Here is a 26,227-nt window from a genome sequence, read left to right as displayed (position 1 = left end):
AGAGTGAAGAGAGTCCCAGGGTCAGGGGAAAGAGAAATCACCAGCCAACAGCTGGGCAACAGCCTCCAGAAGAACTAGTCCAGATTGGGCTTGGTCAAAGGCTCCTGGCAAAACCACCTCGAGAAGGTGACATGGGTGGAATACCTGATATGTTTGAATATATGGAGACTTATGCAGCCGGGGGAGAGTTTGGGGTTGAATAAGTGATCAGTAGATAGAAAATTAAGCAAACCAGTTCGTGATTAACTCCAGAGAAACATAATATTATACAGAAAAGGAAGATTATTCGTTGGATACAACAGGACCTAATGGTGCATCACATTTTCACTGTCATTAAACCAGAAGCACAGAATATTGATCCAACCAAATTGTGATAGAACTACAGGGACAGCATGGGGGACAGGAAACGTGCATGTGTGTGGTAGGGGTGGGAGTTCTTGAAAGAAAGCACAAACATCATCTTCCATAGTGCAAGGTCAACAGATAAAGCCTAAAACTGAAAAGTCAAGAAGAAGAAGTTCCATAAGCATGTTATTTAGAGATATGAAGGGAAATACCAAGAGGGTCAGCTAAAGGACTTGAAAGTGGTTGCCCTTGGGGCATGAGAATTGGAGGGAGGGGGCTGTTGGTTTTTCTATGAAGCATTCTAGAATTGTCTTTTTTAATAATATGCGGGTATAACTTTTCACCATGAATTTTTTCAAAGACAGAATTGGAATTCACTGTGCCCAATTCCACTGATGGTTGCAGTTCAGGCTGTCGTTACCATACGATTTACAAGCCCGATGTCAGCGTGGTCATTCCAAGGAGGCATGGAATTAGTCCCAGAATTTAGAGCTGAAGGACATTGTTTTATAGACACGAACCTTTCTCCAAAGAAGGCAAGTAACTTGCCCCAGGTCCCTCAGCTCGGAGCCGAATCAAAACTGAAAACGCCAGCCCCTCACGCTTGGCCCAATATTCTTTCCTTGACACCCTCAAGACTCCTCTCTTCTTTTTGTGTGTGAGAGGGTGCTCGCATGGTGGCAGGGACCCGTGATGATTAGTGGAAAAAGTCAGCCTGACTCCAGTCCCAGCTCTGCTCCTGAGCGGCTCATCTGTAACCTCCCTCAACATGTTGTTGTGTTTTCATCTGTGAAATGGGGACAGGGATGCCCTTGTTGCCCACCCGCTAGCATTGTTGTGCGGGTCAGAGGAGACCATAGAGATAAAAGCACTTTATGAAACTGTAAAGCCTTTTCAGGTACCTGGAGGTGTTGTTGTTCTCATTGCCACTGCATCTCCCTGGGAGAGGCAACAGTAAAAGCCATCTAAAAGTTCCGGTTAGGAGGAACGATGAGTGTCTTGTGTAGAACTAAAAGGACGGGATTCCAGAAGGCATGGCAAGAGAAATTTGAACTGTTCCCTCTTGCTCTGGCCCAGAATTAGTCTGGCGCTGCTGCTGTGCATGATGGGTGGATACACCTTCACCCAGAGGTTAGCTTGTAGTCCGAGCGTGTGTGCATTTGATGCTTTTTGGTCCAGCCATCCACTAGAATATGGATTTTTCTCTACCCTTAAAGGTTTTGCTTTTGTTTTTTAAACTTCTTGCATTTTTTTTCCCTCTTGGGGTTCCTACCAAGAAGTCAGAAGCAGAAGAGTTAAACTCCTCTGACAGTTCTGACTTTCCTACTGAAAGGAAAAATTTCAAAGCAGCACCGTCACTGCCTCAAATGCTTATTAGAGATGCCTCCGTGGCCTTGACTGGAGCACCCCAGAGGGAGGGAGGCATTGCAGACAATTCCCAGGCACCGAACCCTGCCCGTCAGCCCTGACATTCCTGGGGGAGAGGCAGGCACGGAGGGAAAGGACTCCGGACTCCAAAGGAAAGGGTTCCCAGACACCTGGAATGTGCGCCTTTGCCACTCATGTTGACAATCTGGTATTGAACAATAGGTAGAGGAAACAATGCCGTATTGGACAGTCACACTTGTATTTGGCAGAAATGGAAACTGACACTAAGTAATGTGACTGTTTCAGGTTCCTCACCTGGCCTCATCTGGCCAGGACTGAAATCCAGGCTTCTTTCACATCCTCCTCAATGATGCCGCCAGCAGTTTGCCAGAGAGGGGCACATTAGACTCTGGAATGTTCACTAATGTACAGGGAAGGCAGACCTACCATAAAATCCTAATTTAATAAGACAGTATAAATCAGCTAACTCTCATTGAGTGCCACATGCTTTGTGTTCTATATAAGTACTCAGTATCTTACAACAACCCCGTGAGTTGGGTCCTGTTGTTATTCCAACCTACAGATGGGAAAACAAGGTGAGAGAGGGTAAATAAGTCTCCCAGGGTTGCATCCCCAGTCAGCAGCGCTGCTGGGCTCTAGCCCAGTGCTTTCTGAGTCCTTCCTCTTCTCTCTGGCCGCGCCGCCTGCGTGGATCTCCCAAGTCACAGTGCGGGTGACTGTGTTTTAATTGTTTGCGGCAATGGTGCTCTCTCTCTCGCCCCCTCCCTTCCTCCCCCCGCCCTTTTCTGTGACTCTGAGTTTCCCAGCCCAGTCGCGTTGTTGTTGGTGGTTTAAATGACACGGTTTTATTTGGGCTGTTGTCAGAGCGATCGGTGCGGTGAAGTCACCCTCTGGCAGGTGTCCCCTTGCCTGTCAGTGGAGAGTGGCGTCATGGTGAGAGGGGACTGGCCCCACACGGAGGGGAGGGGGGAGCAGAGGGGAGCCTGGGGTAACTTGGGCTGCACACGGGGGAGTGAGTGGTGGACACAGTGATTCATCACCCTGCGTGTGCTAAGGACCGGATCCGTGGGCTTCTTGCAATTTTCACGCCCTCAACAAAACTGGCGCATTTAAACACTGAGGCTGGGAAGTCATTTTCCCTTGATTTACTTGGACTGTGAGGAAATCAGTTTTTAAACTACGCGTATAAAGAGGCCATTAAAAAAGAACAATGAATACATTTGGATTTTAGGTTTCTTCTGTTGAAAGGGAGAGATGATTTTAATGTAAAAGCTGCGATCACAGGCTTAATAAGAGGAATAAACTGAGCCAGGATCTCTGAATTTACAATGCAAATGCATAAACCCTGGCCAAAACGCAAGGAGACTAGTTTTGTGTGTGTGGCTCTTGCAATCGGTTGTTTAATCTCATGCATGTAGAATTTTATCGTCACACCCCTCTCATTTGTGGAAATTCAAAAAATTTGTATCCCCCTTGACTACAGGTGATCGTAATCACCAGTGACGCTTAAGCAGTAAAACTTACTAACACATTTTAAAGGACCCTGATACGTGAACTTGCTCCCTTCAGCACTATGGAAATAGCGCTTGTTTGCAAGTTAGATGGCCCTGGGATCAGATTCAGATTCTGCCATTCCCTGTGTGATCTTGGGCAAGTTACCTCTCTGTATCTCAGTCTCCTCATCTGTCAAATGGAAAGGATTAACGTGGGCCTCCCTAAGCTATTTAGAGCATTAAATGAGATCATTTTATTCAAAAATTATGATGTAATACACCTAACATGGAGCAAACCCATCTTGACCGTTTGTTAGTATGAATGCGAGCTCCTGCTAGTATTTTGTCTATTCCTGAGATATGTGGAAAAAAGAGATAGTGAAACATAGAGAGCAGGAAAAAAGGGAGAGAGGGGAAAAAAAGTGGAGATAGAAAAGGAGACCAAATACAGATTTCCCCACCCAGATGTATAAAATCCAATTCTCCATATTATGGGTTGGAAACTTATAGTCCCTCTATTTTGGGGTAGCTGGAGAAAATACTTACATCGTGGGGGTTGTAGGTAGTAATTTAAAATTTGCTGTAGTGATAAACAGCTACTTCCTCTTGAATTAGAGCCATGGAATGTCAGTGAAGGAAGACCTTGGAGATCTTTTATTGTCCTGCTAGGGATGCTGAGGCCCAGAAAGATGATATGAGCTGACCAGCATGACACACAAGTAGCAGCAAAACTAGGACCCTCCAATCCCAACATCCACTCTGGCATCCTTTCCCATCTGAGATGCTGCCTTATGGGCTCCAAATCCCTCCATCTCCCTCCTTTGCAGTTCCTTGTCTTTTCTTAGAGGCAAAATTTAAAAGCTGACACACATGCTGTCTGCTCTTTGGGATGGAATTGTTGAACATTTCAGAATAGTTACCTTCCTTGCATGAAGAACATGAGAAGGCAAAACAAGTCAACTAGAGAGGACTGTTGGACCCCAACTTTCTTTCAGCTGGCTTCTTCCTCCTCCCCTGAGAATAGAGAGGTACCAAGTTTCCTGCCTGCCCGGGGGCAGTGCACAGTTCGTCCTAAGGGGCTGCTGCTCATGTTGTACAGATGAGAGGAAGATTTCAGCCAACTGGAGTTCTAATTTGAGGCATAAATTAATGCACACCTGAACAGGTGACATTATCCAAATGATAAATTGCTATAGGCACAGGCCATTGTGTTCATAAGGGTGATTTATGGCCTGGGCTTGGAAATGAACAGAGAAAGAAATATTTAAATGTAGCCCATTTAAAAACCAAGCTGTGAGGTTGAGGGCTGTCTTTTAAAAATTGAGGCGTCTTTCCTCTGTCAGAGTTGTCCATATTAATCAAAATCGAGTGCAGTGGCTTTGTACATTTTTTAAAACAGAAAAAAAAAAAGCACTTATGTTTTAAATAGAACATGGAAGCCTCTTTGTTCTTGTTTTTTTTTTTTTTTTTTTTTTCTAGAACATAGAACCCAGAATGAAACCTCCAGGAATCTGTACACATTTTCTTTACTGAGGCCTTCTCTCATTGTCTTGTCTTTTTCTGAGGCTGAGCAGAAAATGAAAACCTTAATTGATTTCCTGCCTTATTGAATCTGGGCAAAGATTTTCATCTCTGTAGAAACAGAAATATCTGAAAAAGACAGAGATGGTTTGTCAACAACAGGTAAATATCGTTTCAAAAGTTAAGAAGAGAGGCTGCCAGGCTTACCCCCGCCCCCCACGCACACACAGAGTGTGTCTGGACAGGCGTGGTTTTTCCTTCTGAACAGGGAATCCAGACACTTGAGCTATTTGTCTTTCGCTTCGCCCCTAAAGGGGTAGAAGAGAGATGGGCCTTATGAAACATTTAGCATTCCCACCAGGCAGAGTCACAAAGGACAAGTGAAATGAGCCCCTTTCCAGGGCCAAGCGCCCTTAGTAAAGCTAGAAATAATGGTAATTTTTTTTAATCCCTACCATCTACTTTTTTTCCTGTCTCTGCCCCCGCCCCACATGGTCCTCACAACAACCTTTGAGCTGGGAATTCTTATTCATATTTTCAGGTGGGGACTGACTCCCACCCTTGTGTTCTTTCAACTCCTCTCTACTTACGTGGTGCCTTTTCTTATGCACCCCACCCCCTGCCACCCCACTCCTACCAGCCACTGAGAAAGAGCTCTGGGTTCTGCTAGAAGATCATCCGTTGCCCAGCATTTATACCTGGAGCCAGCCAAGGCACATCTCTCAGCCTTCCTTTCCCACATCCACAGCATCAGGATTCATTCCCTAACTAGTGAACACGGTTGCTGTGTCTAATAAAAGGGGAGAAATATACGTGAAAAGAGCTTTTGACACCGATACACCACCACCACCACCATCATGATCATTTCCTTCTGTAAGACAGTTAAGGAATTACCCCACACCGGCAGGCTTGTATTTTATGAGGGAAACGCCTGAAAACTAAAAAGCCCACGAACAACGATGCAGCTCATCTGAGATGGTGAGTCTGCTTTGCAAGGGTCTGCTCACAAATTCCACACTGTGGCGAGCTGCCTCTCCCAGGCTTCGGGCAGCTACATTGGGGCATTTGAGGCCAGAGAGCGTCACGTCTTTATAACATTATGCATTAAAGTCATCTGTAAAATGAAGAGACATTCCAAACAGCCCTTATGTTTTTCATTTTTTCATTTTGGCATGGGGACACGGAGCAATTTTCCAGAATGTTTTAAATAGGAAAAAACGGACGTTCTCAAGACAGCCTTTCTGTATTCCTGAGCCTCTGGGTCCTATTCACATTCTAAAATATCTGAGCCACTCAAGTCTGTGTTCCTTTAAAGGGGCTGTTTCTTTTATTAAAACAAATGAAGGCAGCATTCATTCCTTATATAATATTCTTACCTCGGAGCCCTGTGGGCAGGGAGGGTTCGGAATCCTGGAATAAAGCTGTTGGAACACATTGGGAGGAGAAGGAGGAGGAGGAGGCCACTATTGAGAAGAAGGCTTCTGTAGTTCCTAATTGATCCTTTCCACCCAAGTCCTCCAGGTGTTCACAAATCTTATCTGGCCACTATGGGATTACATGCTTTCTTTCATAGGGTCTGTGCAGACAAGGTCTGTTCCTAAGCGTTGGCAGTAATGTGCTGTGCTTTTGTGTGGTCTGTCCTTGATGATAACACTTTACATTTTATATATTATGTGCACAGCTTTAAAGCCCCGTCACGTCTAGTTTTTCAGTGGTTTACTTCAGTAAACATGCAATGATCAACTACAATATGCCAGGCACTGTGAAAAGTACTGGCAGTGCAGCCTCAGTGTAGCCCCCTGCCCTTGAGGAGGTCACAGAGTGACAGAAGTTGCAGGGACCAAATCTGTAAGCAAGTATAAGCAGCCCAGCAAAGTTAATGCTGGAATTGAGACAGGAGTGACGTGAAGAACCCATACACCAAAGAACAAGCCCTCTTCTTCTGAAGCGGCAGAGGGAGGAGGGGCATGAGAACTGGGTTCTGGAGGATGAATAGGAGCTCATGGGGGGGTTACCCTGTAAGTTAGGCAGAGGAAGTATTGTTTACTAGTTGATAGCAAGGAAACCTGTACTCAGAGAAAGTCACTCGCTCCGAGGTCACAAAGAGGAGGTTGCTGTACATGACTGCTCTCTTTGAGCTTGGCATCCTTCCTCTCACAGCCCTGTCCCAGCACTTAAAACGATTCTCTTTTTAACATCAAAAGAAATGAGAAACGATGTGAAATCTTCACCTCTTCCTTGTGGGTTTATAAGGTTGATACTTTCCGCCAGAGCTGAGTCAGAGACACTATTACCAAAGTGAAATTTTGTTTTAAATTAGTCTTCCTGGCACTTCTTTCTCTGCTTCATAACTAAATCCTAAGGTTTGTCACCATGTTGTTGAGAACTTACAGAAGGTATGCTGTGAGCAGGGCCAGAGAGGTGCTGAAAATGACTGAATTAAACAGGACAACTTGTCATTCTTCCTTTGTTTATTTAACAAATATTTATGGAAGACTTATTATCAGTAGTTTGCTGATAAATGTTTAATAATTGGCTCTCCAGAAAAAAAAAAAAAGTCCTGATTTTCAGTGTCCGCCAATTTCTGTGGTGTAAACACTCCCATTGTAATCAATTTCAGGCAGCCAATGTAAATATCCCTGCATGCAACGTTGACAGAAGTTAGGCAGAATTGGTGCAGGCCCTGGGTTAGGTGTTAGAAATAGACTAGTGAACAAAACCGACGTGATTCCTATCCCTGTAAGACATCAGAACGCCCATTATTGGGGAGATGAGATATGGACAGCATTTTCCACTTGATCCTAGCAATATTTCTGTTATTGTTTTAAAGAGACAGCCAGAGATAGAGGTACTGAGAGGCAGAGACAAAAAGACTGAGATATTCCTTATACACATCTTGATAAATCTTAAAACGCTTCAGCCATCTGCCTCTTCCTGTGTCCCTCCATCCTTATCTGCCTCTCTGCGATGGCAGCCTCCAGCACATGGGTGTTTAAAAGAACATGAGATGGCAGAGGAAAATGAGAAAAGGACAAAGAAAAGTGTGCTACTTCTTGGTGCATTTTCGCATGAAAAGCATCATGATAAACTTAGTATTTTGGTGGTGGGATCTCCTTAGCATAAGACCTTGTTTCCCTTAGTGACTCAACACTCCCTTCCGCAATATTTTTGGACCAGCGTAGATGAGAAATAAAGTCACCATGAACCAGTCAGAAGGGGAGCTATAGTGTTTTGAATGGATACGTATCTCACTCTCACCGTGCACGGAACACAGGTAACTTCAGCATCCAGGACTTGGGCCCTATCACCACCGCCCCTGCCTCCTTCTGGTAATGTTTCAGCCAAACAGAAGAAACTGCTTACAGGTGTGACTGCGAAGAGGCACCTTTGCTGATATGTATTGGAGATGTATTCCTTTGGTCAATGGCAGTGCGCCTCACTGACTGATACCCATGAAACCTTTGCTTTGCTAGGATCAAGCATTGACACCTTAGGATAAACTAGTTTAATCTGATAACTTGTAGACAAATAATTAGCTAAAAGTAGGTTTTGAAAAAAAGAGGGAGTGAGTCTAAGCAGGGCTCCAGAGATGGCTATGAAGGGGTGTAGGCCTGAGGTCCCAGAGTCCTGGGGGAAGAAGGCCTTGTTGGAGGGAAGGTCGCTGCCCTCTCCCTGAGAACATGCAGACTACATGTTGGCCTTCTCCCTGATGACTCAGGATTCTCACTTCGAACATGAATAACCAGACCATACCACGATAGCCTGATGTCCTCAGGTCTTTTAAATTAAAAAAAACCTCTTTATTGAGCCATAACTCGATGACTCTGTTAGCTCATTACATAAATTATCTCCTTTTCACAGTAAGTCGAATAGGTCGATATGCCTATCCCCACTCTAAAATGGGGCTATATCATTCGTTAAGAGAAGGAAACTAGTGGCCAGAGAGGGGAAGAAAGTTGCCCAAGATTCCACAGCAAATAAGTGGCGAAGTCTAGCCTTCAGACGTGCGTCTGTGTGACGCGTCAGCCTGCACTCCGCTGTGCTGCCTGTCCGGGTGGGTAAGCTTTGTTGGCTCCAGGCTGTTCAGTTTCTGATGACTTCTGCTTGCTCGAAGTCCCTCTGAATCTTCCTTCTTTGGTGGTCAGGAATCACAGACTGCTGCAGTCAGGGCGTCAGGCCTGTGGGGCTTCCTCTCCCCCTTCTCAGGAGCCACCGTTTGGTTTCAGGAGCCAGATAACCAAGCGTGTTGTTTCTCTCTATAAAATAAGAGTCCGTGGATTCTGAGTAGTATCCTAAGGGCCTCTCCAGATTTAAGTACTTGATCTTTGAGACATACCTTGGGCAGGCTTTTCTTTTTTTTTCTTGTTTTCTATTTCCTTGCTATTTTCTAAATAAATGAAATTATGAAATATGACATCTTATTGGTAAAATATTCCATATATATTTAGATGTATCTTTTGGAGGTACACTATAGGTGAAGTGTGTGTGTGTGTGTGTGTGTGTGTAGGAGGAAGAGAAGGAAGAAACAGAGCTCATGAGCTTAGCAACTTGTTTGGGGCTCCTGCAACAAATAAGTTTTGTTGTTTTTGTTTTTTTTTTCCAGATACGCTAATTGGTTTAGTGGCTATTGCCAGTTAAAAACTTTTTGTAATATGTGTCTCCTTCATGCCAGAATTCAAGCTCCATTGATCAAAGTAGTCATGCTTTTAGCTGAGCCGGGGCTGGTCTGTGACATAGCTCTAGAACAGTGATGATTGCATTACTGTTTTTGATACCTGGTTGATTTTAAAGGCTTCAGTATACCACACCCAAGTGCCAACCTAGCTCCTGGAAAAAGACTGAAACTTTTAGTAGAACTGATTTCTGTGGGTGAGTCCCTTCACCCATCTGGTGCCTCCAGGGCCCCACATAGAGAAGGAGGACGTGGCTAGACCTGACGATGACTTGATGGGCCCATCCCCATCTACGGCCAGATGACTGCTTCTTCCCCTCAACTACGTGCTGGTCTTGGCAGAAGCCAAAGTGTGCTGCTGTTTTATAAGTGACACCCGTGTCCTTGGATCCGCCAGTAAGGAGTTAACAGCTCCTACGCAGAGTGCGAGGAGTCTTACATAACTCATTCAGTCTCATTTCATGGGTGTTTTTCTGTAAACTCTGCCAGAACTAATTTCACGGTTTTAAAACAACTCATGGTAGCAAAAGAATGCGTAATGAGCTGCCAGGAGATATGATCGTTTCCTGTTTGTAAGGAAAAGACCTGTAGCTCCTTGGGACTTATTAGGAATAATTTCTCAATGAAATCAACAACACAGGCCCTTGGAAGAGCACACATGGTGCAGCTGAGATGGTTCTTAAAGGTTCTCCCTCTGCTGGAGCTCTAGACCTTCCCTTCCTCCCACCTCATCCCCACCTTTGTCTGGCTTGCTTGCTTGCTTTCTTCTTAATTTATTATGGTACATTACATACAAGATTTACCACATTAGCCATTTAAAACTGCACAATTCAGTGGCATTTAGCATATTCACAAATTGTGCAACCATCACCACTATCTAGTCCATAATGTTTTCATCACCCCAAAAGGAAACCCTTTCCCATTAAAGTCATTCCCAGTTGCCAGTCCTTGGCAGCTATTGGTCTGCTTTCTATGTCTATATGTTTACCTCTCTGGGGTCTTCATGTAAATAGAATCACCTGTTTTGTGGCCTTTTGCATCTGGCCTCTTTCACTTAGCATAGTATTTTCAAGGTTTATCTGTCCTTCACTCCTTTTTTATGGCTGAATAATATTCTACTGTGTGGATATACCAAATTTTGTTTATTCACTCATTAGTTGATAGACAGTTAAGGTTGTTTCTACCTTTTGCCAAGTATGAATTGGGCTGCTATGAAGATTTATATACAAATTTTGTTTAAATACCTGCTTCCAGTTTTTTAGGGCATATGCCTAGGATGGGACCTGCTGGGTTATATGATAATTCTATGTTTAACTTTTTGAGGAACTGCCAAGCTGCTTTCCAAAGTGGATGCAGCATTTTACATTCCCACCGGCAACGTGTGAGGGCTCCAGTTTCCTTCCACTTTGGGCTAACACTCTTTATTTTCTTTTTTTAATTCTATTTAATTGCCATCTTAGTGGGTATGAAATGGTATCTGGATTTCTTTGGGAGGGATTTATTTCTCAAAACAGTTTATTTTTTCAGTGGTGCAGAGCTTGTACAGGCCAGATCACTGCCATAGCCCGGCCCAGCCTTTCCCACTGAGTCCACATCATGTCTCTAAATTTAGAATCCAGCTCCTGCGTTTAGGGAACTCCGAAGAGGCACCTCTAGGATTGCAATGCACATCAGAACTGCCAAGAGCTGCCGAGCTTCGTGTCCTTGTGCCATTCCGTGGAGTCCCTTCCGGCTTAGATCATCTGTGCATCCCACCAGAGCCAGACTATCATTCTCTCCATGATACAGAGAGCAAGGCAGCCTTGTTCCAGTGCACAGAATGAGATGGCGACAGAACCACAGCCAGACCCTGGCTCACTCCTCCTGCAGGCTTCTTTCCACTCTGTCATGAACCACAGATTCATTTCACACTCCCTGTTTGGAGGATGCAGAGGTTAGAAAAATATTGCAGTGATGCTGATAATATTTACATAGGCTTTAAACATTCTGATACAGTAATCCTGGGATGTAGGCCAGACGTCAGGTAGTACTATATCCCCATTTTAAAGTTGAGGAAACAAAGGCATGGGGCCATTTAGGTAATTGCCCAGAGCTCTTTCCACTATAATAAGTTGCTGTAAATAATGTTCCATGGTGGCCCAGCCTACAAGGTACCTTAACCTTGAGTGGGGCTGGAGGAGAAGGAAGGATGGAGGTCTAGGTGGGGGGAATTGGCATACTTAGGAGGTGTCATAAAGAAAGTCTCCTCTGACAGTGTGAGGTTGGCAAATAAACCTGTTGTTTCTGGCCGGCTCATCGTGGAGGGAGGGAAGGGAGGAAGCTGTTTAAAGTTGTAAACTTAAGAGCTCAGTGCCTGCTCCAAATCCTTCCCTCATCATTGCTCCGTAGGATTAGATGCCCGTGCACCACCGCGGTGTCGTGCTGTGGCCCGCAGAAAAGAGGTCACAGACTGAGCCTCCTTCCCTCGGAGCTTCCAGTCTAAACCATTGTCAAGCTTTTCATCCCCCAAAATACTCCACTGAGGTTTGGCCACCTTTTCTGAGACAGGTCATAGGAAGAAGAGTGTGGAAGCAAATTAGGTATCACAAGCCGCCCACCTAGGGGCTGAGGTTTTATTGCTGCCGCTACTGTCGTTTTGTGGTGAGTATAGCAGTAAAGTGGCAGCTGCTGCCAGCCTGCACACGGTGAAGGGCCCACATGGAGCACTGGCTTGGAGGCGCCATGTTGAATTCTCTCTATCCCCGTCCCCACTGCGGTCCTCATCATCCAGGTTAGTTCTGTAGAGATAAGGATGCTTTGTCCTGCATCCTGAGCTGGAAGACACCAAGTGGGTGGGGATTATGGATAGCTGCTATCACCCAAGAATACCCATGCCCAAATGGTGATAGATGATAAATCCTAATGCTCTCGCGGTGTTTTCTTGAGGCTTTTATGTGGTGGGAAGTGATAGATGGTGGTGTCACATTTTAGAAACTAAGGTCCAGGCTTTGGTTTTAGGCAAATGCAGCCGAGATCAGTCCCCCCACCACCTCGCATCTCCCACACGTGCTTGGTTGAAGGTCAGGCCTAACCGCTTTGAGCAGTGAAGTCAAGAATATGGGCGGATGGGCCAAAACACCCATCTAAACAGAAAACAGGAAAGGAAGTCAGTTGTTTTCTGCTCAAGTTCTAATTCATTGACGACTCTGCACTGTCAGAAGTCAAACACTGTTATCTGACAACCGGTGGCCCATGGCTTAGAAGTTCTGGTTGTCATTTTGAAAATATGTTGGATTTTACTGTCAGAAACCCACAGGCAGTTTACAACAACGACAGTGACTCGACAGTGACTCAGTTGCCTCTGACGTCAGTGGAGATTTGAATATCGGAAAGCAGGCTTTGGCTCGCTGGTTATATTCACTGAATTTTCCCCTAAAACTTTCTCCTTGTCCTTCCCTCAAAGGACAGCATAAAAGCAGCTATAATGGTCTTGAGGGGGTAACATTCAAATCTGTCTAAGAGCTATTCAAAAACTCAAATGATGTATATACTGCATGATGGGCTGCAAGTTGGGAAGCTGGAACAAATTAAAAAAGAAAAATTTAACCTGGGATGTGTGTGTAGGAGGGAGAAAGGGCTCATCACGAATGCTGTGAAATAAGCAGAAAATTATCCAGCATTTCTCTGCTCCATTCATTAAAGCAATGGTGTTGGGCTTCAGAATTTTCTGTTTTAGTCAGACCTTTATTTCATTTATGTCAGTATTTGTAAATAATTATATTAACGTGACATTTTAAGTAGACCTGTTTCCAAACAGCATGATATTCACAGTGACTGTTTTCTGGGGGAGAAAAGAAACAATTGAACACACTGTGCTCAGCAGAATTACCAAGCTACTGCAGATAAAGGGATGGAATTATTCTACCTTTCCTCTGCCACCTCAGAGGGGCACCCCGGACCCAGGTCCTCAAAGAGCCCGTCCTAGAGTACACTTGGTACTCAGAGAACCTTCCAGGGCTTGCTGAATCGACAAGGTGTCAGAGGCACTGAGGTGGGAGGGAATGGTCCCCTGGCTCAAATGTCACAGAGCATTGTAACTAGAAGGTCACCCCAGAGGCAACCTCCCAGAACATGGTGGCCAGTAAGCCTTGGAGTCTAGCCTGGCTTCAATCCATCTCTGTGGCAAATCATCAGAAAGCTCTTTGAATTTCCACAGATTCTCCCCCGAGTGAAACATGGACACACTGAATATTTAATTAACTGTTCCTAGTCCTTGGGGCCTTACTACTCTCTGCTTCACACACAGGCTGGACTTGTGCAGTGAACTTTCGCGCTTGGCTAAGCACATGCTGATGTGGTTTAATGTAGTTCCTCAGTGTTCAAGATGACTAAGAAACAGGCATCCAGCATCGCTATATTGCAAATGTGAAAGGGAATCAGACACCTGGGATCATCAAACCACCTGACCTTTATCTGTTCCAGGCTTTGCAGTTTGCAAAGCATATGTACCATGACTTACCTCATTTGATTCCTTGAGCAACTGGAGTATGTTTTGAGTTGTTTTTGAACTGAGATGCACAGAAGGGTTTGGTGTGTCTAAGAAGCTTCTGAGGTTCATTAGTTCTTGGGTAAATTTTATGAGTTCATCTGACTATTAAGAATAAGACTCAGATACCTTAACCATAATAATGGAAATATAAATAATAATAGTAAAATTAAATGGAGAATACTATTAATATACTCCCCCAATTTAGTATAGCATCACTGTATGTTCAAGCCAAAAGGAACTTTTGAGATTATTTCATCCGTCTTTTCATTTTATAAATGGAGAAACAAATGCACAGGTACGTTCACTTTTTGTCTAAAATCGCAGAGCTAGATAATAAAACCAAGCTTTCTTTACTCTTTTTTTTGGGGGGGAAGGGGTTGGGGGACAGGAAAAAACAGAATTCTAGGATTTATGGGTTCTGTTTAGAGGCCATGGGTCACTTAGCATAGGGTAAAGTATGATTATATGGGCTAAGTTTGCTTAACGCTGAAAAAGCTAATAACTGGGTATCTTATTTTTTTTTCAGTGATCCTCATTCCTTCTTATAGATCTAGTTATCATTTGGTATCACTGCCCTTCAAACTGAGGAATTTTCTCAACCTTTCCTTTAGTGCTGGTCTCCTGGTAGTAAGTCTCTGAGTTTTAGGTTATCTTGAAATGACCTTATTTTGCCTTTATTCCTGAATATAGAATTCTGAATTTTTCTTTCTGTATTTTAAAGATGTCATTCCATTATCATTTGGACTTTGGTTTTTTTTGAGAAAAGTTGGCTGTCATTCATATTGTTGTTTCTTTTGAATATAATGTCTGTTTTCCTCTGGCTGCTTTCAAGATTTTTATCTTTATATTTGGATTTCAAAAAATTGACTATGGTATGACAAGGTATGGAGTTCTTCCTGTTTATCCTGCTTGGGATGTGTTGAGCTTTTCGAATCTATAAGTTGATATCCTTCACCACATTTAGGAAGTTTTCAGCCATTCTTTCCAATAAATTTTCTCCTGTCCTTCCAGGGCTTCAGTTTCATGTAAGTTAGACTGTTTGCTGGTCTCTGAAATTTTGCTCACTTTTCTCCAATTTTTTCCTCTCTGTTCTTAAGATTGCGTACTTTCCATTGATCCATAGTCAAGTCCACTAACCCTCTCCTGCCATCTCCAATCTGCTGTTAAGCTCACACAGTAATTTTTTTTTCATTGCAGTCATTTTTCACTTCAACTTTGGGATTTCTATCTGATTCACTTTTATAGTTTCTATTTGTCACTGAGGTTCCACATCTGTTCAAGCATTGTGTGTGTGTGTGTGTGTGTGTATTTAATTCCTTGAACAGACCTGCTTTAAGGTCCTTATCTACTACATGCATTATCTGAGTATTCTTGGGGTTGATTTCTATTGACTTCTTTTCTTTTCTTGAATATGGCTTCAAGTTTACTCTTTCTTTGTATGTCTAGTGACTTTGATTAGATCCTACATATAATATGTAACACAAATGTTGCAGAGACTCTAGACTCTGTTATGTTCCTCTGAAGAGGGTTTTGTTTGTTTTTAGAGCAGCCAGTTAACTTGACCAACTCCAGCTTTGTCTTCCCTGTGGTCAGCAACAGCTAAAGTCCTTTTTCTATTCTTTAATCTTCCAGCTGCTGCTTTTGTATTGAGTCCCCTGTGTTCTCCTTTATGCATGAATAGTTTAGCAGCCAGCCAAGAATTTGAGCAGATTTTACACACAGGTATTGTGACTTGCTCTTCTGCAGTTCCCACCCTTCTGGAATTGGTCCCCTAACTTTCTAGTTCCTCTCAAACCCTGATCTTACCTCTGACAGCTCAAGCTCTAACCAAAAACTAACTAGGGTGTGTTTTCAGGCAAAAATCCTCAAATTCACCAATTTTACCAAGTGGAGGCCCTGTCTTTCAGGGTGAGGGCTCTCTTCCAGCTTCTCTTTGCTTTTGGTTATACTCCATTGTCTTTAAATTGTTTTTAAAAATTATTTTGTGTAGTTGTTTTGTTATCTGTAGGAGGGTTAATGGACCATTACCAAAAGCCAATATTCCTTATATTTACATTTAGATTTTTCAAAGCATGTTGACTCAGTATCACAGCTCTGTGATGCAAAACTTATTAAGTCCATATTACAGATGGGGAAACAGACTCAGAGAGGTTAAGTGACTTGTCCAAGTTCAGACAGCTGAATTATGGCTGAACCAGGCCTGGGACCCAGAGCCCAGGACTTTGGCCTGGGTTCAGTCCACAGTCTGTGGTATGCACATTTGAGTCTAAATGAGGCACATTTTCTTTAAAAGCTCCTATTGGATTCTCATCCCACTGAACACCACTGAACAAATGCCAGTCCTGACTTTTTGAAACCTTTTGGTGCAAAGGAAGGATCTGGGTCCTCTGTGGGTTAGATATCTCTGAGAAGAGAGACTGTGTCATGCTGGTGATGGAAGCAAAATACCTGTGTAATCCTAGAACCAACGGATACCTACAAGCCCTGGCATGCATGATTGTGAAATTGAAGCCAGCCCAGAAGTGTCTTTGAGGGGAGCTATGGACAACCACGGCAGGAGTGCTGTGTGTTGCATACCCAGGACTATCTATTAAAATTCTTAGTATTGCAACGCTGAGAACTCAACCTGTGTTGGCCCCTGTGGCTGGGGCTCCTCTCCCCCACGGGAACTTGGTGCAAAGTGTCTGCAGGTCCAAACTCACAGGAAGACAAGAGTTGGTCTAGAACTGGGGTGTACGTAGATATTTCATAGTAAATCTACAGCCTTCCCTGGTCTGCAGGTTCTAGATGCATGTTTTCCACACCCTCTGTCAATCCTGGATCTTCCTCAGGCCATGATGCCACATCAGGTTCAAGTCCAATTCCAGCTTCCTGAGGGAAGTCTAGTTCTCCGCTAGCCCTCCCAACCAGCTCCGACCTGGTTCCCCCAACCCACTCCCTTCCAACATCAACATTTGTATTTAGTCAAGGTTCTCAAAGCATGATCTTAGAAAATCTGCAGCAAGATCATGGGATCTTGGTACGGCATGTGCCTATAGTTAACAGCACTGTGTTGTATACTTGAAAGTTGCTGAGAGTAGGGCTTTAATGTTCTCACCGTGATGACAACAAAATGCATTAACTAACTTTATTTTACTAAAAATGTAGCAATAGGTATGTGTATCAAATTATCATGTTGTATACCTTAAACTCCCACAGTGTTATGTGTCAGTTATATCTCTATTAAGCTGGGGGGGTGGATGGAGAAAGATCACGGGTGGGCACGCATGTTTGAAATGCAGGTTCTCAGGCCTCACTCCAGTTACAAGAAATTAGAATCTCTGAATGTCAGATTCAGACCAGGGAATCTGCCATGTAGTCAGTGATCCAGGTGATTTAGGTGCTTGCAAAAGTGGAAGGACCACTGATCTGGGTGAAAGGATGAATGCTCAGAGCGATCGCAAGTCTGAAGATTGAGCTGTGTGAACCACATGTCTTCACTCGGGGACATCTCTTCATTTTTCTTCAGTCAGAGGTTCTCTGATGGAGAAATAGGATTCTTGGAAATCATTTCTGGCTCCAGCCCATATCATCGTATTCTCTGGGTTGCTGTGATGTTAGAGGAGACTCCCCTTGCCCCAGTTCTTTAGCTGAGCCTATCATAGACCATCCACTCAAAAATAATTCCTTTTCCTTTAGTCGTTCAGTTCATTTATCAGATGCTTGTTATGGGCAAGGAACATTTCTCAAGAAGGAGACTCGCTTCAAAGCTGATGAAGCTTAAACTTCCAAACCCACACTTGCACAGGCCTCTTCCAAGGCCCTGGGAGGGATCCTCGTCATGTGTTCTCAAGGTTATACGTTTTTGGTAGTATTTGCAAAAGTTAGATAGTTTTCATTGTTTCTTCTTAAAGAAAGTCCCTCCACTGAATAAGCTTCAGCCACTGCCCCAAACCTAGATCTGCCTCTGCGAAGAGCTTACAACCAGTGGGGGAAAGAGACATATGTGTGGATTATTAAAATACACTGTGGTAGGTGAAATGTGGACCCTCTTCTAGGCATTCTTGGAATACACTTGTGAGGGAGGAGGATGATCAGAGAAGACTTCCTGGAGGAGGTGATGCCTGAGTTTGAACGTGAAGTAGGGGAAGGATATACTTTTAGAGAAATAGCTTGAGTAGAGTTACAGAATTAAGATATATCATGGTTTGTGTGTGAGAGAGAGAGAGACAGAGAGACAGAGAGAGAGAGATTAAGGTGCTTTGCTGTTTAAAGGCATTTCCTTGCGGTCGGGGGAGCCTCCGATAATAGGATGGTGAAGAGATTCCCCATATCCAGGGAGCTTTATGGACTGTAGGGTTGTGTCCCCAGAGCACGCCTGATCCTCCATATTCTGAAGCCCAGCTGACCCCTCTACTTGACCTTTAGGAGACCTCTTGGTTGACTCCATCAATAATTGTTCTTCAAGAAAGAATAGCCCTTTTACTCCTCACTTCTTTTCCCACTTCCCTCCAACCCTTCTTTACTGTCAGCCTCGCGGATCAATATTTCATTTTGAAGAGCCTTGTTTGATGCCAGTTCTGCTTATTTGCTTCGCAGCCACTGTGGGTAACGCTTTGTAGGTCTGTCAGTATGTAAATTAAACCAAGCATAGATAGCTTTGTGTTGCTTAATGTTCAGCTGATAAAAATTAATGTGGTGTGAAATGAGCATTTTATCTGACTGCAGATACAGTGACGGAGTTAATTAGACAGGCAGAAGGAAAATGTTATTAAGCAGGATGGGGGCTTTCTCCTGGAAGCGGGCCTCCACCCTCAGGCAGGGGGTTTGGATGGGCCACGGGTGTGGCCGGGGTGCCTGGGCGGAGGCAGGCTCAGCGCAGCGAGGCAGGGAGGGTGCCCTCTTTGAGCCGTCGGCCCCACAGCGCTGATGACTGTGTGGATGCTGCCTGGGGAGGAGCGGAGGGAGGCGCGGAGGGAGGCGCGGGCCGGGCCAGGCCAGGCCAGGCCGGCCACTTCCGGCTCACTGCAAAACGCACGCGTCAGCGTTTGCGGAGGGAGCGCCTTCTCTGTACAGCGTCGTTGCCATTGGTAGAGAAAGGAGTTTCGTTCTTCAGCAAGGAAGAGCAAGAGGAAGGGCCAGGCAGCGCCCCACACGGCCGTCAACCAGGGGAGCGAGGAACCCCCAACCTCGGTCGAAGGTGTCTTGAGCTCCGCTGTCCTGGACTTCGCGCATTCTTTGCCCTCGGGTGGGAAAGTGCTTCCCCCACCCAGCCATGCATGCAGCACATCCTGTTATGATGATCTGCCTCCCCCGCTAGACTGCACGCTCACTGAAGTCACAGATGTCTTGCTCATCGCGGCGACCACGGTACTGAGCACCGTGCCGACACACATAGATACTTCATAAACGTTGAGAGAAGGAATGAACGCCCCTGAGGCTTACCTCTGCTCCGTCTCTCTTCCTGCCTGCCCTGCCAGCCCCTCGGCCTCGTACACCCCTGAGCATCCTTCCCATCTCAGCTCCATGTCACGTCCTCGCCAGAATTTCTCCCATCTCCCAGACAAGATCAGCTCCCCAGGTAGTCTCTCTTGAGACACCTTGTACTTTCCCTTCAGAGGACTTTCCAAATTCATGGTTGACTGTGTGTGTGTTTCCCCACCCCCACTAGACCACGAGCTCCATGAGGGTAGGGCTGTTTTGTCCCCACTGTATCCCCAGCACCTGGTGGGCTGCCCCGCACAGTTGCATGTCAACAAATGAATGGCTGAACGGGTGGTCTTTCTGATGCCTGGTAAATTTCTAGTCTTTTGTCTCGTCTGTGGTGTTTCAGGAAGTTTCCCTGGGCTCTCCTGGCAGAGTTTCTCCTTCCTCTGAGTTCCCACCTTGCATATAACAGCAATAGGTGTGCCAAGGGGCAGCTGTAGATTGTGGTTTATGTGCCCTGCAGCCACTGGAGAGCCGTCGTGGTGCTGGATTCGTCTTTGCATTCTCAGTGCTCAGCACAGGGCTGGACTTTGTAAGTGCTCCATGCAGGACAGCAGAATTACTAAAAACAAATTGTACATATCCCTTGGTTAGATAAGCAGTATTTCTGTTAGATGAGCAGATTCTTAGCCACTAATGTCACTGTCCCCACTCCACCCCTTGCAAAGAGACACCCAGAAAGGACAACCAGCTGTGGCCGTCCCTCCTCAGCGCTGGCCACAGCTGGGGTGCACTGGAAGTGCCACATTTAGTGGGTCCTTCATGACTCCCACTACCATGTGAAGAGGGAATAACCTTTCCAGAGAAGAAAGGGACCTGAGCCGTGTTTAACCCTGTGATGGCCACATCCGTCTCTCAGCGGGGCCAGGGTCCCAGGGCTCCCAAGCGTTGAAGCAGCTGCTTGAGCAGTAACAGGGCCTTCCGTTCTGATGCTCCCACGTGGTGACCCAGCGCTTCTCCCACTTACCCTGTTAGGTCTCATAGGATGAGCCTACACCTACCTTCTCAGCATTCAGTGACTTGCAGTAGGCTTGCTGATTTACCTCTCTGCTCCTCCTTTGTAAAATGGGATGACGTTGCCTTTGGAGAGTTGTAGACTGGAGGTCTTGAATATCTTTAGGAAACACTGATGAAGTTCCACTCACACCCCACCGAGTGGTTTCCAAGTCACTTTATGCTGAGAAAGGCCACGGTTCTCACCCCACGGTCACGCGGGACTCTCCACCCCTCTGCCCCTAAGATTGCTAAATGGTTATCACACCTGAGACTCCAAGAGGGCACTGCCTCCGAGTGAGGGCTGGATCCAGTCTGATGAGCATCAGGTAGGGAGGAGGCTTCCTGTTTGTTTGCCAAACCCAGGTGAGACAGGGCCCGAGAACCATTAGAGAAACAAAGGAGCTCAGGGGCAGATGGGCGGTTTGCGTTTGAGAAGAATCTGCCCCCTTGTTCATGTCCTCTGGTCCTCTGCCATCATGAAGCTGCTCAGCATCCCTGCTGCAGGGTGGTCATCCAACCACTGTCCTCCCTGAGTGGCCCTGGTGGCAGGAGGGCAGCCTCCCCCAGCTCTCTGCAGTACCGCCCGCCCTCTGTCTGTCTGTCTGCCACTGAACTGTGCCCTCCCCCCCACTTGGCCCAACCCCCTCCTGCTACACAAGCTGCATCTCACTCAACAGGGTTGCTTCCATCATATTTTTCTAGGAAGGCCCAAGACTTTGTAGAGGTGGCCAAGGAGATGGTTACTTATAATTAAAAAGTAAAATCAACATTTACCTTTCCGAGGCATTTTTCTCTCATCTGTTTTTATCCTCTGGCCGTTCAGCAGAGGGCACACTGATCTTGTCACCATATGCCCCATGGGGAATGGAGGGACAAAAAGCTTTTCTGGTTTGTCCAAGCAGTATGTACCTTCTGGGACACACACGGGTTCATCGATGCCACACTCAGCCCAACCCTCAACCGCAGTGATGTTGCTTATGTGTGAAGATGATCTCTCCAGCTACCGAAACCCCCATAGGCCTGGAACCAGGACTGTTAAGTTGTTCCACAGGGTGCCTTGCAAAGGCAGGTCATTAAAAGAGATTTTGGTGAGGTTGTCAGGGATGCATTTATTCCATTCATTTAGTGCTTAAATAGTTACTGGCACCTGCCATGTGGATAAGACAGAGAGCAAAGACAGGCAGTCTCTGTTCTGAAGAGCTTACAGTCAGTGTCCTGGGGGAAAAGGAGTTCATCAAATTGTAACCAAATAAATGTAAAATAACAACAGCAATGAGTATTACAAAGGATATACCCTGGAAGAATACGTAGCAGGGATTTGTCCCAATATAAAAGGGAAGAATGCTTCCCTGTGGAAGGGATGATTGGAAACAGGAATAGGACTGAATCAGGCAAAGGAAGTGCCACGTGCAAAGGCCCTGTGGCAAGATAAAGAATGTGTATTTGAGGAACAGGGTGAAAGGTACTGAGACTGGAGCCCAGGAACTTGGGAAGGAGCAGCGTGAGATGCAGCAGGAGAGGTGGGTGAGGGGTCTTACTGAAGCATCCTGTGCCACAACCGGTGGAACATCGAATGTTTCTTTGTGCTACATGTGACATAACTTGCCAATGAATTTGTTTAAAATAATACATGGCAGTTACAACACTCTCTTTGCCCATTCATGCCTCACTTATCAGCAGTTAAAATTCAAATCCTTTCTCCATTTATTTAAGATATTTATCACTGGAAAGGGGAAGCTAAAAGTTCTTCTTTGTTTACGTCAGTGACCTCAGGAAGAAAGCACACAAGTTTCAAGCCTACACAAGTCCCCCTGCTGGAGTCTCCAGTAGACCATCTGAGGGTATGGATCAAGCTTGTTAGAAAGATGCTCACCGATGTTTAAGTTTCAAGTGCGTGAAACCAGACATTGAAACTGTTCATTAAAAATTCCTGTGTTCAAGCAGACAAAGAAGAATCATTTCAGAAACTCTGTAATGAATGTACAAGCGGGTGCAGGTTATCTCGTCAAATACAATAATCATGAGTCAACGTGAACGGATGCTGCTTGTATTTGATTTTGTCTTTCACTGGAGCTTGCTGACGGCTGCCTCTGACCCTCCACCTCCCCTGGTGGGTGGGAGGACCCGCCTTTTGCTTTGGGGTCCCCTCTGGCCAGGGCTGAGGTAGGGATGACACAGAAATGTGAGACGCATCCAGTCGGGGCATAAGATGGTGAGAGTGAAATGAAATTAACCCCCGTGCAGGCACTTTCTCATGACCTGTACTCAGTGACAGCTGGGATGCCGGTGGAGGGTGTGGAAGTGTTTCTGCACTGCTGGAGCTGGAGAGGGCCAGTAGCTGCTCAATCCCACAATTATGAAGTGGCAGAACCAGGGTTCTAATTGGGTCTGCTGAACCCACGTTGAAAGCTTTCTTCTCAGTTGCACAGCTGGTCTTCAGATTTCACCCACAGTGTCTGGCCAACTACAGAGTATAGTTTAACAGCCGTGTACTTGATACTGTGTTAGTCACCAAAAACACAAGGCAGTGGTTCCTGGGCAAAGACGCTCACGACCCGGAAGGACAGACAGACACATGCAGTGATGGAAGCAAAGCTTTGTAACAGTTGAACAGCACGTTTTGAAGAGTCAACAATAGGACCAGAACTTTTCACCAAAATGTACGGTGTGGCCCAATGAGAATGTCCGGAATCTCCACCTCCCTATTGAATGGGGATCCAAGGTCAATGTATGTAATGAAGTAGTTTCATTTCACTAACATTGGCGGGGGGCGGGGGGGGGGGTGCCACTATAAAATTCTCATGTTTTACTGCAAAGAAATAGCAGGACAAACAGCAAAAAAACTACCCATCTATAGTCACCATCTTTTCTCAAAAGGATAGAGTTTTAACATCAAAAAACTGGAAAGAACATTATCTTAGAGTAAGATATAATTTTTTACCTTGACTATATTTAGCTTCATGAAAACTTATTTTCCCCAGTTCGACACAGACCAATGACAAGCAGAGCACAGACCTGCCCACACTGTTTACTGGCAGACACGGAAAGCTGCTGATATATAGCAAAGGCATGGCTGCACTTGCTTTGACCAGAGATCATTGAGTTAAACCAACTATGGGACTGGTTTATTATCAGATATAGAGATTTACTTCTTTGCCTATCTATGATCAGTCACACAGACCTGAGCTTCCTTAATTTCAGGATAGGTAAGAGACAGCTTTGTCTATCTGGAGGTTCTGCAACCCTGGCATTGGGAGTTTTCTCAGACTCCCTCCAAGGGTACTTCCGGGACCTGAATGGATGTGAGCTAATATGGCTGGTGTGGGGAGAGTGGGCTGCATTTTAGCACCTTTCAAAGTTATCTTGTTTGGAATAAATGGAAGAGGTCCTCTGCAAAGGTGAGACTCCAAGGCCAAAGACCTGACATAGACTAGAGAGTAAAGGATACATTGTGTTTCGCCTTCCCCTAGCATCCAGCCTGACCGTGATGACACTCTATATTTCATTATTTTCATTTGGGAGATTCTTGATAAAAGCCCCTTTGTACCAGAAAATAATTGTCCAAGGGGCCTCCTACTACATTCTCTATAATGCTCTTCATTTCTTTTATATATTAAAAAAATGATAAGAAGAAACATTCAAGTAAATCCTATCATCCTCGTAATATTAAATCTTAAATTTTCCCCTCGTGCCTTTTGGAGTTGATTAGTTGCATAATATTCCATTGTCAATATCCCATAATTTGTTAAGCCATCCCCAATTACTGAACTTTAGGCTCCTTCTGGAATTTTGTGTGTATGTATGTGATTAGATTTTATCATTGGAGACAGCACTACAATTTGTGTAGCTTTTTGCTTCTGTCAGATTATTTCTTTAGTATACATTCCCAGGAGAAGGATTATTGGGTCAGAGGAAGCGTATCTTTGATTCGTGTTACACATTGCCTTAGTTCTTTCAGGAAGAATTATGCTGATTGAACTCAGTGCCTATAGCATTTGAGTCTATCAGTTTCACTGCAGCCTGACCAGCATTAGGGTATTATTTAGTAAGACTAAAACGCTACCTTTTCAAAGTTGCTTTAATTTGCATTTTTTATTACTAGCAGGGATGAACATTTCCCCACATGCTCACTTATCGAGTCCCGTTCATTAAAAATGTTTTAGGGCCACATGTGGGTACAGGAGGGTATGGATGGGAAACTTTACTTCTCATAGCTGGAGGGTAGACAACAGCTGTGGATGAGTCTCTATTAATAAAACTTGAATTGACTTCTTTGATAGGGAGTGACTGCGTGTCATATGACCACCTTTCCAATTTAAAAGAAAAAAAAAAAAAAGATGGTTTTAACTTTTGTATAACACAAAAATAAGTAGCCAAAGTGGGTACTTGTTTGTTTCTTCTGTAGTCCTTATTGAAAGGTTTCAAGGAGCTTCTGGAAGGGCCTTCATCTTCCAAATTTGTGGTCTTTCCAGTTGTCCACATTAAGACTTTAGAGGCCAAAGAATAGATATAAAACTTATGACAAAGTACGCTTCCCGTAGCTGTAATTGTGCATTAATTTTCACATGTTCTTCAGCATCAGGTTCTGTCTACTGAAAACAGTCGTACAACAGGGCCTATTTTAAGGCTAAGTAAACTCACTGCCTGAAAGAGTCTGAGCCCCTTCACGCTGCCAGCCTCCCCACCCACAGCCATCCAGGCTCAAATGCTCAGGATTCAAAGATGACAGAATTAAAGGGGATGCAAACTGTATGGGAAACAACGGTTCCAAACTCTCAAGTCTCAGGAAGGTTTCAAAGTCTGTTTTCTTAACATTACACTAATAATGCCTTTCCTGCTCCCCCGCCCCGTCTCCCCCTCCGGGGAGGCACTCAGCCCAGTGGTTATGTAACTGTGACTTGACACCACAGCCGAGGTACAGGAGCCTGGGAGCTCGGCTCACTGAACCACAGCAAGGCGTGCATTGGTCTCCCCTGCACTTGCCAGGGAGCAGTGCAGTTAGAGGATAAACGGATGACTTTGAGTTACAGATCAGCTGCACCTAACTCTGTGGCCTGGCTGAGCACTCTGAGCTGCTGAAACTTGGGCAAGCAGGCCAGGCAGAGTCCTGCCCCAGGGGAACTGAAAGAAATGTCTCTCAGGTACCACACTGAGCCCAGCATGAGGACTCCGGGCTGGTTATGTTTTTTCCCCACCAAGAGAGAGTAGCTGCAAAGGCACTGCTGACCATAAAACTACCAGGTTTGCTTGGATGGGCAAGTTCAAGGGGAGGGAGATTCCTTAACACCAATCTTGAAAGCTGCAAGCACCCAAGGTGCTGAGTTGGCTCTGATGTGGAGTAGCGCTGATGTAACGAGAAGAGGACATGCTCAACTCTCCCCACCCCAGCCCGACACAGCCAGCCCAACCGAGCCCCCCACGTCCCTGAGCCCCCCGTACCTTCTGTGTACTTCTGAAGCAGAATAAGATGGGGGTATAAATTTGGTCTGCTGAGTCAGAAAGACCCAGATCACCTCCTTACAGGTTTTATGACCTTCAAGAAGTTATTTAAGCCCTCTAAGTCTCAGGCTACTCATCTGTAAAGTGGGTATAATAATAGAACCCACCTAATGAGGTTGTTGCGAGGATGAAATGAGATATGGGACTTGAAAGATTAGATGACCCATGGGAGGAGGCAAATAAAAATCAGCTTTTATCATAGCACTTACCTTATCCCTTCCCCTACTAGACTGGATGACCCCAGCCTGTAGGATGAAGCATATATCTGCTTCATCGCAGTACTGCTAGGATCAAGCACATTTCCCAACACACAGTGGA

The sequence above is a fragment of the Hippopotamus amphibius genome, chromosome 2, assembly GCF_030028045.1.
Source record: "Hippopotamus amphibius kiboko isolate mHipAmp2 chromosome 2, mHipAmp2.hap2, whole genome shotgun sequence".
In the NCBI taxonomy this organism is placed as follows: domain Eukaryota; kingdom Metazoa; phylum Chordata; class Mammalia; order Artiodactyla; family Hippopotamidae; genus Hippopotamus; species Hippopotamus amphibius.
This window is presented reverse-complemented; position numbering follows the sequence as displayed.